Source organism: Lissotriton helveticus, chromosome 5_1 (assembly GCF_964261635.1).
Source record: "Lissotriton helveticus chromosome 5_1, aLisHel1.1, whole genome shotgun sequence".
Lineage (NCBI taxonomy): Eukaryota > Metazoa > Chordata > Amphibia > Caudata > Salamandridae > Lissotriton > Lissotriton helveticus.
In genome coordinates this window covers 1,099,528,993-1,099,541,423 of record NC_136065.1, presented here as the reverse complement: position 1 = coordinate 1,099,541,423, position 12,431 = coordinate 1,099,528,993, and the positions used below count along the sequence as shown (strand labels likewise).

The 12,431-nt window shown below is 42.1% G+C and overlaps 1 protein-coding gene across 2 annotated transcripts in view; it reads right to left on the bottom strand.

The window, feature by feature from the left end:
- LOC144755155 (glutathione S-transferase omega-1-like) overlaps positions 1–12,431 on the bottom strand; it is a 499,081-nt gene that overhangs the window by 39,845 nt on the left and 446,805 nt on the right. The gene's annotated exons all lie outside the window — the stretch shown is intronic.

Below are 12,431 nucleotides of genomic sequence, written 5' to 3'. Positions count from 1 at the left end.
CTATCCTGGATTACTGTTGCCCCACCCTTGTCTGCAGGTTTTATCACTAGACCCGGTCTTCTAGTGCAGCTCGTTCCTTGTTACTCAGGTTGTTGTAGGTGTTCCTATTAGGTTGTAATTCCTCTATTTCTTTTACAACTGCTTCCTCGAATGCAAGGACCTCTGGAGGCATGAGATTTGATGGAGGGAAAAATTGGATTTCTTTCTAAGGTCTGTGAAGTTACCTTCTACGACGGCTTCTTTCTTATCCATGAAGAAGGTTTTTAGTCTGATTTTTCTAAAGAACTCGCTGAGTTCGCATCTCAGATGAAATGTGTCCAAATGTGTTGTGGGGACAAAGCCTAGACCTTTTTCTAGGATAGCCATCTCGTCTTCACTGAGATTGGTACCTGAAAGGTTGACTATCATTCCCTCGTTCTGCTCGTCCCGGGTTGCTGTTGACCCCTTGTGTTGCTCCTCGTGTTGGGTCCGGTTCTGTCTTCCTCCCATTCGATTCTTCTGTTGCCCCGTCTCCCACATTTGCCTCTCCTTCTGCTCTGTCCTAAAAAATGCTGGTTATAATTGGGTTGGAAATAGGGTCTCGCTGGATATTGTGGTGGTCCATGGAAGGGGCCATTGGTACATCTGGGGCGGTCCATAGTTCTGGTTTATTTATTATTTATTTATTTATTTATTATAGAGTTTTGTATAGCGCGAACAAGACCCGTGGGTATCAGAGCGCTTAACATAGAGTAGGTGAAAGCATAACATATATATTAACAGTTATAAGAATCACAGATATGATGTAGATGAAATGTAATCATTCTTGACACATGTGCATTGTTGTTAAAAGTGAGTTGCAGCTCCAATTATATCAAAAGCTACATATATACACATAGGTGAGGTAGATAGTTATAATGTATACACATAGGTGAGGTAGATAGTTATAAGTCCCTGAGGGATGCGGTTGTAAGGTCATTTAAAGATAGTGTTTGGAGATAAATTTATGGTCCGTTTCATATCCTAGAATTAGCAATCTTTATAATACTGATTATTCTTCGCCTTCCTTATGTCATAAATGTTCTGAAATAAAGCAGCAATAGTTCAGGGCAGTGAACAATGTTCTTCTCTATTTATTGTATTTGTTCATCAGAAGGCTCTTCACTTCCCGCTTGAATGTTGCCACATTTTTGATCTTCCTAATGGTTGGAGGGAGTGAGTTCCAGATTCTGGGGGCAGCTCCTGAGAATGCTCTGTCATAGGTTTTTTTCTTTCTGAAGATGGCTGGTCGTAATAGCAACTCCTCGGCGCTTCTTGCTGGTCGGTTACCTCCAGACAGGTGAATTTTCTTGGCTAGGTGTCCTGGGGTGTTGTAGTGGAGCGCTTTATGCGTGATACATGCTATCTTCATTTGGATTCTGGCTTCGTAAGGTAGCCAGTTTAAAGCTTTCAAGTGTGGGGATATATGATCATATTTCCTAGATCCGGTGATAAGTCCTGCCGCGGCGTTGAGGCAGGCTTTAAGTGGGGCTGTGGACGTTTTTGGTAGGCCAGCTAAGGTGGTGCAGCCATATTCAATCCTAGAGATAACCAAGGATTGGATTGCCAGTTTGAGATCCGGCTCTGAGATGAATGGTTTCAGTTTTCTTAAGTAGTTCAGGTGGAAGCGGGCATTTTTAGCCATTGAGTTAATGTGGGCTTTCATGTCCAGATTCTCGTCTAAAGTGATTCCAAGCGATTTAGCTGAGTTGACTAGGGTTGGGGTGCAGTTAAGCGCAGTCACGACTTTCGTCCATTCCTTTATTTCCGCCTGGCTCCTTGGTGGTGAGATTAGTAGGAACTCTGTTTTGTGAGCATTTAGTTTCAGATGATTATTAGTTAGCCATTGTAGTGCCATTTTTAATGTCTCGTTCATTAGTTCAATGTCTTTTAGGGATGCGATCTTTATGTATATCCGCGTGTCATCCGCATACATGTGATATGATATCTGTGATTTTTGGAGAATTTCTGTAAGGGGTTCGACGTATAGGTTAAACAGATCTGGGGATAACGTCGATCCTTGAGGGACTCCTATTGAGATAGGGCATGGAGGTGAGATAGATTCGTTGACCCGGAATCGCTGTGTTCTGTTTTGTAAAAAGGAGTTGAACCAGTTCAGTACAATTCCCGACAATCCCATCCTGTCCTGCAGCCTGGTCAGTAATGCTTCGTGGTTTACCGTGTCAAACGCCGACGACAGGTCAAGGAGAATCAGTAGGCATGCTTGATTTTGGTCAAGTGCCTGTATCGCATCATCAACAATATGGAGAATCGCTGTTTCCGTGCTATGTCCTGTTCTGAATCCTGACTGGCATTCGTCAAGCAAGGAGAACTTGGTGATGTGTTGGCTGAGTTGGTTCTGGACGCATTTCTCAATTAACTTGGCTAGTACAGGGATATTGGTCACTGGGCGAAAGTTGTTTGGATCTGAGGTGTCCGCTGAGGGTTTTTTGATTATGGGTGCGACTAGACCCCTTTAGGCAGTCAGGGAGGATCCCTTGTGATAGAGAAGCATTTATTATTTCGGTCCATATTGGAACTAAGACGTGGTTGATTTCTCTTAAGCACTTTGCCGGAAGTGGGTCTTGATAGTGATTGTTTGGTTTGATTTCTGAGAGCGTCTTGGCGATCATGTGCTGGTCGTACAGTTCGAATGTATCCCAGCTTGCCTTGTTTTTTGCATTGGTACACTCCGTTGAAGAGACGGTATCGCTCGAATGCAGTCGTTCGATGGGAAGGTTCGCCACGACGTTTTTGAGCTCTGCTTCTAGCGATTTAGCCTTCTCTGTGAAAAATGTGGAAAAGTCATCGCAGTTTAGGGATGTTTTTGTGTTCTCTTGACCGGTTTTGGCTAATTTGTTGAACCCACTACGTCGTGGTCTTCTTGACCTGTAGTTCCAGTTTTTCCTTGATCCATCACTTGAACCTCCCTCTTGTTCGGATTCTGAAGATTCTGTGTAACTACTTCGTGAGGATCCTGTATCCGAGAGATTTTCTCCCTTGTAATCATCCTTAATGTAAGGGTAGACCTTCTCGTGGCTAAACTTCTTTAGGTCTTTTTGGAGTTTGGTGATTTTGTTCTGCATCAAGTAGTCCTTATGTTCAGTTGTTTCCTTGTTCACTTCCTCCAGTTTCTTTTTGTATAATGTCACTTTTATCTCTGTAAGTAGGTGGTCCTCACTAGCCTTGATTTTTACTAGTATGGCACCTGAGATGCGCTTGGCAGTGTTAATAATCAGGATTAGCCAATCCTGAGAACAGCGCCAGGCAATGAGCGACCACTCCTTTTTGAATAGTGGGTCATCCAGAAATATTCTTGGGGCATTGGTAACCAACAAGCCTGTAGGTGCTGCGTTACCCCTGAGGTACTCAGTCATGATAGCACCATGTAGAAGTACTCTCATCTGGCAGCGTTTGAGTTCTTTGAGCTCATCCCAATTCTGTGCCTGGTTTAAACTCTGACTTATGTTGGTGTCTGTTAACAGGGACGGCCCTGCTAGGATGGCCGATGCATCATCATGCGTATAGCCAATCCCCTTTAGATCGGCCATGGCATTGCTAAGTGTGTGTCAGCAAATGTGTAAATTAATGTCTGCTTTCGGCTAAGAGTTCAATTCTGCAAGAAACTACTAAAAACTGGTGTCACGCTGCTTGTTACCTTCAGATGGATCAAATTTTGACCCAATCAAATTAGAAAAAACCCACAGCTGTGCGCTGCTCAAAATACAATAACACAAAAGACCACCGGTGCACTTCCCAGTGGTCAGGGGGTTGTAGAGGAAAAATAACTGGAGTATATCCTCCCTGGGGATAACTATTTCACGAAAAATACTCCAAACACACTATATCAGAACAAAATATCTGGTAGTGTAATATTTGAGGATGACTACACTAATAGTGGTAGTGAGGATTGAGCACTAAAGATATCGGGCCATGCTAGTCATGTCCGCATGTCATGGGGGAGAAAACTAGTTCTTTTTAGTTACCCTCACACACCCTAGTGGTGTCATGCTTCATCATCGGGTCACCCCGACTCCTAGAGGCAACCCCACGCCAGTTTGACAGTGGACTACAGGGTACCACCCGAGTGATCTATAACACCATACATGCGGTAAGGGTTCAATGTGAATCAGCGAGAACGAGATACTGAATGTATCAGTTATAAAGACAATTATGCATCTTTGAACCAGCACGCCCCCCCTCCTTTCTGCAGATGAGCATAAATAATTATTTAGTCAATTCAAGATAAACGGGTCCCCCCCTCCTTTCTGCAGATGAGATAAATAAATATTTTTTTAAATATTTTTTGATAGTCATTGCGAGAAAAACGGGTCCCTGACTCGATTCTCGAGTAGAGGAACTACATTTCCCATCATCCTCAACCTTAGGACCGGAAGGAGGGAGCACACCGACGCCAGCGCGCACACGCAACATCCGGTTAGCGCATGATGGCGGTGCTGAACACAGAAATGATTCAACACAATACGGGGTATTTCAATGCCGATACACCAGCAGCTCACTCTCACAGAGCCAGGGACCGAGACCGCATTAGGTGTAGATGGCGGGTGAGACCTTGAACTGAGTAAGTACTTGACGACATGCCTATGACCCGGTCTAATCATGAACTCTCAATGACCAGTACGGACGTGCTCTTTTTCTAACAAAACCCCCAGAGATCACTCCCTGGGGATACGATTTCCGATTATAATATTAATCATCTAAATCTACGCACTTCTCATTTTTTCTAAAAAATCATTAGGACCACACACCACATTTCTCAGTCCTTTGAGAAGCATGAAGCCCCCCTAATTGGGTAAGTGCTAATGCAATTACTATTGTTATATGTGGATGTATGCACGTATGTATGGTTGAATGTCTGATATTTACGTCACGTTGATACTTTGGCTATATGTTTACCATTCTGCTATTGAAACTATTTTCACTGTTTTTTAAAGCATGCATCTCATCGAGTAGAATTTTGAGATAGCATTAATATGCATAGAGTGACCCTACGAGCACGTCACAGTATGATATCCGGTCACAGTATAATATCCGGTCAGAGCACGATTTGGATGTATGGCACCATGGGGATTGAATTGTCCACCATTATAGCATGCACACTGAGTTTGGCATGCACCACAATGGATAAAGCACTTACAGTTATATTCTTATCATGTCTATAATTCTGACCCTTTGTGATTTCGCCCCACAGACGGAGTTTGGCAACACAGAGACATTTTAACATACACGATGAGAAGCTACTCTTCCCTCGCTATACGAATAGGATATGGACCTTCCATCCTTTTCATTCCCCACACATAGAGAAGGGGGGTTCTTTACCAGCCCTGAAGAAAGTCCTGGACCTTTATGGCCATTGTGGACTGAAACATGTCGGCACTAGGGTCTTAGGACCATTAAAATCCAAAGAGACCCGTTTTTAGATTTTTTATTGACCCAGCCAGACCCAAGAATAAAGGGAAACCAGGGGTCTGACTGAGGTTTTTTATCTTTAAGCCCCCCCCCCCTGTTTCATCTATTTGAAGAGCTACCCAACACTGTGGTTGAGCCCACCCCGACCTCTAGGAGTCGGGGTGACCCGATGATGAAGCATGACACCACTAGGGTGTGTGAGGGTAACTAAAAAGAACTAGTTTTCTACCCCATGACATGCGGACATGACTAGCATGGCTCGATATCTTTAGTAGGTAAGTGCTCAATCCTCACTACCACTATTAGTGTAGTCATCCTTAAATATTACACTACCAGATATTTTGTTCTTTGGAGTATTTTTCGTGAAATAAAAATACATGTCCACAGCAAAAATATTGCTCCTCACTTAAAATGTATTTGGATACCGACATCTAAGAGCAAACAATCCAAGGATATATATAGTGCCTTGCCTTCAAAATATTTTTAAATATAACTATGGCCTGTAAAAGTGCTGCCTTTCACAGCATTATAAAATAAAGGTGGACAAGCCATTAAAGCCCCAAGCCAAATGCCTGGCTCTGGCTACACTCGAGGTCCTCCTAAGTGCAAAATGAGCCATGGCTTCATGTGGTTCTGTCTGCCAAATGCTCTAACCCAGTGCTTCCAAAGTTTTTAGAACCAAGACCCCTTTTTAGTATGACAAACTTTTGCGACCCATCTATTTTTTATGGACATGAAGTAGACAATGTTTAATGTAACTAAAGTAAGGTAAGGATACTTGTAAAGCGCACTGTTACTCCATCTCGGAGTGTCCTGGCGCTGTATACCGCTGGGGAACCCGCCCTGGCTATCCCTGTGAGATGGTCCCTCCTGGGCACCTCCAAGGTGAAGCCAGGCATCCCCGGCGTTGATGGGCCGTAGTGGAGATTAAGCAAGCTATAGCCCAGAGTTGCAGAGTGGGACCCATGGTTAGCGTAGGCACCTCAGCAAGAATTATCGAGTCCGCGGATATTGACCCAAGACCATGCCACGCCGGGAATTGAACCCTGGTCTCGGGCCAATCTCTGCTTCAGGGTCTGCCGCTTCTAACCAGTGAGCCACACTTCTCCATTGAAATGGCAACTAAATTTGAACAGACATAGTTTTACTGATAAAACTATATGGAACACTAATGATGATATGTGGAAACGGGGGGTTTAGTGAATATTTATCATTTGTGCATCACCAAGAAAAAGTGTCTTGCTTTGTTTTGATCTTATAAAAATGTTTGTTTCAAATGTGCTTTATTTTTGCTTTTTACAGTATTTACCTTTTGTTGTGCCTCTCTGTACACCAGCAAGATTGTTACATAATTCACTTTACTTTTCTCTGACTGCAAAGTGAGATGGGTTTGAAAACACCAAACCCATGTTAAAAAAGAAATAAGCAGCAGTTTGTCAAAAGATATAGCTTGGTATTTGACCTATGTCACTGAAGCACAGCAAATGTGGCAGGATACATACAGAATTTAAAAGGCATCTTTATTGCTTGGACTTTCAGGATCCCACTAATCTCATATACCAAGAATTAAAGACATAGCATTAGCCTATGATGTAAAATGGTAGAAAGGCCACCCATCTACTGACTGAATTGCACAATGTGAAACAAGAAATCCTAGATCAGCCCTGGCTTACATATTTGATCAAACAACATTGTGTGAGCCTATGAAAATGTTTGACCGAGCCTCCTTTTTCTTCATTATCACATATTAGAGCACCTTGAGTTTAGGATGTGCACTGCACTATACCTCTCCTGTTTCATTTATTAGACTGAGATGTTGCTCCATGTATAGTATTCTAGGATACTAAAGATATTCTTGTTGTAAGGCTGGGGTCTCAATGTTTCTAATAAGTCCATGTTTAAAGACTAGCATTTTTAATAAATGCCACTCATTGACTTTCCAGTTCCCCTTTATCAACTCATGACACTTCTTCCTGTTCACACATCCATCCTGAATACATTATTTCACTTCGCACAAAACTTCATCTTTATATAAACCTCCATCCAATTCTCCATCTCAATAGAATTAAGCCTTCATCATACACATAAACAACCTGAAATTCATCCTACTCACTCAATGGAAGCTCAGTAATGGGTAACGATATGCGACTCAAACAGGCTGCCTCCATATTTTGCACCCCAGGTGCATACTTTATCTGATAGTTGAAATCTTGCAACCTCATAGAAAATCTTGCAATTCTTGCAGATGCCTTCAGAAAACCTTCAGTGGTCAACAAATTCACCAACAGTTTATGGTCCATCCTTACATCAACTTCTGTGCCCCATGCAAATGCCCTAAAATGCTCCATACTCCATACACAAGCAAGTGTTTCCCTCTCAATTACAGAGTATGCTTCTTCCGCAGGAGAAAGACTTTAGGAGGCGAAACCTATAACCCATTATTTGCAATACAGATCCCTTTGTGTAAGTACTGCAGCAAACCCTTCTAGCTCGCATCCACCATTATTGTACTATGCAAGCCTGGATCAAAGCTATGAATAGGTTTCGCTGTACATAACTGATTCTTTATACTTTCAAATTGTTTGTCACAATCCTCATTCAATACAAATGTATTCCTAGTTTTCAGCAATTGCCTCAGGGTCTATGTTTTTTCTGCAAAATATTTTCCAAACTCGGAGTATTACTCCGCAAACCCAAGAATGAGCATAGCTCATCTTTATTTACTGGTGCTGGGGCTTACTTTATTGCTACCACCAACTATTTTTTTTTTTCGGAAAAATTGCCTTTCCACCAATGACATGCCTTTTGCAAATTTACATTTTGAGTAGTCTGGAGTAGTCTGCCGTCAAACATTTGGACTTCAACTTACTCAAAACACACCACAACCATTCATCATGCTCATGTCCATCCCTCCCAATTATTAAGACATCATCCTAAAAATACAGAACCCCATCAATTCCTTTCAATATCTCTCCCATCAATCTTTGAAAAACTGACACAGCATATGCCAGTCCAAAAGGCATTCTAATAAACTGAAAACACCCATACGGAGTTACAAATGCTATAATCGTTCTGTTCTTCTCGTGTAATGGTACTTGGTGGTACACAGATGCAAGGTCCACCGTTGATACCACTTCATATTCTTGTTTCTGACAGTAACCCACTTATTCTTGACAATGGGTATTTGTCAACCTGAATCTGCTTGTTCACTCCTCTGATCTGATTTTGCTATTGGATTTTCAGGCAACTACTACTGGAGACATCCACCCCAAAGTTTTGATACGTTTGATAATACCTGCCTCCTCCAGTCTTAGCGATTTCTTTGCCAATTCCTTTCTGACCACTAATGGCATTTTATAAGTTACTGGAACTGCATTCTATTTAAGCACAATCCTGTGTTATAACCATTTTATGTTCTAACCTTCCCTCAGTATACCTTCAGAAAATCTTTGCAAACAGTTTTCCCCACATTGTCACCCTTATCCATTAACAACACTTGCTCCTTGCTATTGGGATTCAGAGTAATATCCAAACTCCTTTGGTCCCTCCATGCCATTACGCAAGGGCCATATTCTGCCACATACAGTTTCCCATTGCATAACAGCCTCCTGCACCCTTTTGTTGTTTGTATGAATAATGATTTGATCCCTGAGCAACTCTTCTTGTAACTGACCATATCTGCACAGTATAGTCAATCTTTTTTGTGCTGAAATATAATCATCTATTGTCTCCTTCTGCTTCTGCTTACAGTGGAAAAACATACCTATCAATGTCTTTACAAATTGTAGGTGAAAAAATACTTCTCTAAATTGTCCAATGCTTTTTCATTTACATCAGTCTCATCTGCACCTCTCTGTTTTTTTCTATTTGATTATACTGCCTAATACCCTCTGGAACTAATACATTTAAAATAATTCCTTTTTCATTTCAGCAGTTAAAGTTTCCTTTTCTATGGTAGTCATATACTTGGAAAAATAATCCTTCCACTCTTGCCACTTCATGCATGACTCACCAGGTTCATGCAAGTATAGGATTGGTGGAGTTAATGTAAATGTTTGTGCACACACATGATTTCTAATAATTCCTACCTAATCAAAAAGTGTTCTGTTGTACTAGTACTACCGGTATCACCCTAAATATACTACTGTAATTACCATACCAAAATGTGCTAACAAGCACAGTTTTTTAAATTTACATTTTTAAACTCAACATAGTAGTCAGTTATATCCAGTGCCACAAAGTCCCATTATTGCAAATTATGTCATAGTGACCTTACAGGTCCAATCTCACACCACCCACATGAAGCAGGTTAACATCAAACTCTATCAAATCATATCACTCATTGTACATTTTTCTTTACATTTGGTATTCGTTGTGTACATGTGGCCACTTTATGCTCAACAACCTCTCTGGGGAGACCCCATGTATTTTAGCCCATGCAGCCCTAAGTCAACGTACAGTTACAGGTAGCCTTGTTTCTCTCAATACCGATATTGGCTTATCCAAATGCAGCTGATAATCGGCTAGCGCCCAAACATCGACGTAGCCTCCTGTGTGCGTGTGCGTTCCCATACCAGAAAGCGTCCCAAATATCTCTAGGCCTGGATGCCGATGGCACCAACTCCCAGAATGTGGTTAACTGAGTTGGGCTGAATGTCACATCCCGGATCCAATCCTGCATGGAAGGGGCCCCTCTCCGGCCCCAGAGCATAGCTACTCGCCTCTTAGTGAGTAACAGTAGCATGGCATGTAGCTTACGGGTCCCAGTTGGTGTATTTTTTACATATGCTAATAATACCAATCAGGGATCCGAAATCCCTGGAGGTGCCAATTAGCATGTGTTTAGTGAGGAACACTGAAAACCAATATGTGGTCAAGCTGGAACGCTAACAGGCACAGGTTAACCACACACAAAGCTTGGGAATAATATCCTTTAACCTTTAAAGATCTCTAATATAACCCAAAATGTCAATCATTCATAATCTGGTGTGCGTATCATTGATGTAGAACTTCCCATTAACAACAACAGTACTTACTTGTGTACATATCACAGTCTTTGCAAATTTGCTTGCTTCATATGCTGTGCGCCTCACCAATGTATACGCAAATGAATAAACGAAAATTACCCCCCAGGCCTGCGGATCACTGATGGCAACACCAATCAATATTTGGTGTGTAGTATGCCATGAAAATCCAAAATATAATTAACTTGCTGAAAGATGTGTGTGTCACAGGAAACTGCTCTAGTTGGCTGCGACACACAAAATTCCTTTCTCATTATATGCACCTCCCTGTGCTCCGTTGGTCTCCGCTGCGTCAGTCGACCACTCCAAGATGGCCACTCGACGTCAGCATCAGTGTGTAAGCCACGCATACTGTGAGGTGAGTTGCCGAACTTCCAACTAATAGATTCCGTCCTGAACTTCCGACTCCAAGATTCTCTCCTTCCTCCTCAGCGGCACTACAGGATTATTTTATCCGTCACAGCACAATAACTTTTCTGCTTCGGTTATTCATGTTGACTCCAGGCATATCCTTTTCTCGTATTAAGTGGCCTCCAGTTTCTTCTGCACACGATGGTTCTCACAGAGTTGAGATCATTGCCAGTTGGTAGACAAGATACACACTCCGAATAATGTATAATTTTCCTGTATTCTCAATTTATAACAGCAGCTTCTCACTTGACTTAGCCTCAACCCTCAATTGCCACCCCACAGAACCTTCACATCTCTCACACTCTATATTGCCTCTTAAACGCACCTCCTGCATTCCAATGCATGCAAGCACCAACACCACAGGAGGAGATGGGTGGGTAGACAGAGCAAGAGACGAGAATGAAAAGAAACAACGAGAGGGAGCAGGAGAAATAGAAAGAGTGGGAGAAAGAAGGAGAGTAGAGATGGAAAGAGATCGATAATGGGGAACAGAGAGAAAGAAAAACGAGAGAAAGGAGATCATTTTGTTTGCATAATAGGGTGAGAATTCGAAAATAAAAGAGAAAGAGACAACACAGTTATGAGTAAAGAAATAGGAAATAAATAAATGAGAGGAGTGAGAGAGTGTAGGTCAGAGCCGAAGAGTACTAATGTTTGTATGTGACAGAGAAATCCAGAGAGTTATAACTGCTAACTCTGACTTCTAGGGACGACTTCTAGGGAACTCCCGTTTAGGAGATTCAAGATATCCTCGGAGGCTGACTTTGCAGAAATCCGTAGGGTTGCCCTGCATACATTTTTTCATTCATGACAGGGTCACAGGTAAAAGGCAATCAATACATGGTTGATGAAAGTGTCCACACATGAAGATTCACTGATACGAAAGCCTTTCTGCTGCAATAGTCTGTAATGTCATCCACCGCAGATACTATAGACTGATGCAGTTAACAATAAAGATGACACAGCAAAGCAAAGAGTTTACAAAGTGATCTCAGTTACCAGTGACAATTCTGCAGTGAAATGCTACGTACCAGAATAAAATCCTTAATGGAAGTGTTTTTTGTGCCACAGAAACGCTTTCTTGATGCTAATAGCAAATTATTACCTCAATTATACTTGACCTGCTGTTTCGCTTGTTCTTCGCACATTATCTAATTATCCGGTTTTCTCTTTTCTGCATGAGAGGGTATTATCTGAGCGCAATATTTATAGAACACCTCATCTTTTCATGAAGGTGAGGTTTTTTAGCAGGTGAGGGAGATGCATTGATTCCGACACTGGCGCTAAGAGCATGAAGCGTGTGTTTGTTCGTGCTCTGGGTTTTGATTTGCGAGTGCCACCACTTGCAGGGATAGTGCACTAGCAGACATTTAAGAGTGCCTCCCACGCGCATGCAGGGATAGTGATTTACTTCAGAATCTATCATATATTTTTTCCACTCATAACAAGTTGATGAACGTCCAACCACATCCATGCTGGTGATGGAACCACTCCGTCAGCAGCCACGGATGCGCTGTGCTGGTGACGGAATGGTTCCGTCACGGGCCA